Here is a 3221-nt window from a genome sequence, read left to right on the forward strand (position 1 = left end):
AGGAATATCACTAGAAGGACCCTCCTTCCTCTTGAATATCCACTTGCACCCCACAATCTTCTTTTTCTTTGGTGCAACAACGATATCCCAAGTTCCATTCTTTGCAAGAGATTCCATCTCTTGTTTCATAGCAATCAACCACTTGCTTGAGTCATTTGAGGCCATAGCCTCCTTGTACGTACTTGGTTCATTTAACCCTTCGACTTCGCTAGCAATGTTGAGAGCATAAACCACATAATCACACTCTTCAATATACCTCCTTGAAGCCACGATCTTCCTTCTTTGCCTAGTTGTGGACAAAGGAGGAGACCTTTGTTGAACATCATCATCTTTCTCATCATCAACATTGGAAGATTCAACCTCCACTTGTGCTTCATTATCATCATTATTAAAAGGTACATAAATATTAGATACAAGCATGCTATCTTCATCAAAAATAACATCTCTAGAAACAATAATTTTCTTTGAATCATTACACCATACCCTATACCCTTTTACACCCACTCCATATCCCACAAAAATGCCTTTTCTAGCTCTAGGTTCTAACTTACCATCATTTACATGAATATAAGCTGGACAACCAAAGATCCTAAGACTAGAATAGTTTACCGGAGTGTTGTACCACACCACTTGTGGCGACTTGAACTTCAAGGCGGTATTAGGTGAACGGTTGATCAAATAACATGCCGTAGCCACCGCTTCGGCCCAAAATTGCTTCCCCAAATTAGCTTGATTTAGCATGCATCTTGCCCTTTCTAACAATGTTTTATTCATCCTCTCCGCAACACCATTTTGTTGAGGACGACCTGCACACGTTCTATGTCTAACGATACCTTCATTAGCACAATATTTGAGAAATTTACTATCAACAAATTCAAGACCATTGTCGGTTCTTAAGGTCTTGATGCTCCTACCGGTTTTCTTTTCAATCATCTTCTTCCATTCCAAGAAGACATCAAAAACTTCATATTTATGTTTAATAAAATAACACCAAACTTTTCTAGAGTAATCATCAATAAAGGTCAACATGTAGCTACAACCACTAAGGGAGGGCATTCGAGAAGGCCCCCACAAATCGGAATGGACATAATCTAAAATTCCCTTAGTGTTGTGAATAGCGGGTTTAAAACTAACTCTCTTGTGTTTCCCATAAACACAATGTTCACAAAAACCAAGGTTCCCAAAATTCTTGCCATCAAATAAACCTTGTTTAGAGAGTTCAAACATACCTCTTTCGCCCATGTGACCAAGCCTCAAGTGCCAAAGTTTGGTGTCACGATCGGACATTGTGCTTGTGGATACATTCGCCGAGCCAAGAACGGTTGAACCTTGAAGAGCATACAAACTCCCATTCAACCTCCCCTTCATCACCACTAGTGAACCCTTGGCTACCTTCATAACTCCACCTTCACAAGTGATTCTACACCCGATCTTATCAAGAGTACCCAAAGATAAAAGATTCTTTTTCAAGCCCGGGACATACCTCACATCGGTTAAGGTTCTCACAATTCCATCAAACATCTTTACTCTAATGCTTCCAATCCCAACAACCTTACAAGTAGTGTTGTTTCCCATGGTAACATTTCCCCCATCAACACTTTCATAAGTATGGAAGAAAGTTTTGTTGGGAGTCATGTGGAATGTGCACCCCGAATCAAGAATCCATTCGTCATTACCTTTGTACTCATGAGTTGCAACGAGAACATCACCATCATCACTATCATTCACATAACTAGCATCGGCATTGCTAGTTCCTCCCCTTGCCTCTTCCTCAAGCTTTTTCTTAAGCTTCCAACAATCCTTCTTGATGTGGCCCTTAAGCTTGCAATAGTTACAAGTTTTATTTTTATTTGGCCTCACGGACTTGGACCTCCCTTTACCCTTGTTTCCACTCCCACTAGTGGAACCTTTCTCTTGAGACCTCCCCCGTACAAACAAACCGTCACTAGCATTGCTTTGTGACTTTTGTGACAACTGTGTATCAATAAGGTCCCTTTGTGTTAAGGCACTCTTCACATCATCACTACTTAAATTATCTCTACCATAAAGTAGAGTTTCTCTAAAATTTTTATAAGAGGGGGGTAAAGAACATAAAAGGTAAATTGCCAAGTCTTCATCATCAAACTTGACATCAATGTTTTGTAAATCCATAACAATGGAACAAAACTCATCCAAGTGAGGTTTTAAAGGTTTACCTTCCTCCAAGCGTAAGTCGTAGAGTTTACTCTTCAAGAGTAGCCTATTGGTAACACTCTTGGCCATATAGAGTGATTCCAACTTCTCCCATATACTCTTGGTTGTTGTTTCTTTAACAACCTCTCTTAGGACATCATTGGAAAGGCATAACTGAATTGCCGATAATGCCTTAGTGTCTATCTCTTCCCATCTCGATGCGGACATTCCTTCCGGCATATTATCTACACCATCAATCGCCTTGTGCACACCATTTTGAATTAAAATGGCTCTCATTTTGACTTGCCATAAGCCAAAGTTTACATTCCTATCAAACTTCTCAATATCGAGCTTCATTGTAGTCATGATTTTCAAGTAATAATTTCTTAAAACACTGCAAAATCAACGTGGCTCTGATACCAATTGCAAACGATCGCCAAATACTTACGATGTTAAGAACAAACAACAATGAGCAAAAATAAGTTTGACAAAGTACCAAACAAGGACACAAAGATTTAAGGAGGTTCACCCAATGATGGCTACGTCCTCCGTGGTGTGTAGTTTATGTTTATATTATATTAAAAGAATACAAACAACACTTCAATATGAAGAATTACAATTGAGATAGAGATAACAACAATAGGCTATGTGTTTGGCTTAGGGGTTGTGTTTGATGTGTTTCTCATACTTGAAGTGTGGGTATAAGAGCCCTATTTATAGTACTAGGTACTTGAAGATGAATGGCTCACATAAATACAAAGTTAATTTTGGTTAATGAATACTAAGAAATAACTCTAAGGAGTTGAAAGGTCGAAAACAAGCATCCCATGCATATCAGAGACTTCGCTCGACCGGAACAGGGAGCTCGCTCGGTCGAGCGAGAATCGGTCGAGCGAGAATCGGTCGAGCGAGAAATGTCAAAATCTGGGGCATTCTGTCTGACCGCTCGACCCACCAAATTGGCTCGCTCGGTCGAGCGAGTGGGTCGAGTGACCCTTTAGTTCTTCTGACAGCAACTTTGTTCGAGCATCATAAATCAACCCTTACAT

This window comes from Amaranthus tricolor, chromosome 1 (genome assembly GCF_026212465.1).
Source record: "Amaranthus tricolor cultivar Red isolate AtriRed21 chromosome 1, ASM2621246v1, whole genome shotgun sequence".
NCBI classification, from domain to species: domain Eukaryota; kingdom Viridiplantae; phylum Streptophyta; class Magnoliopsida; order Caryophyllales; family Amaranthaceae; genus Amaranthus; species Amaranthus tricolor.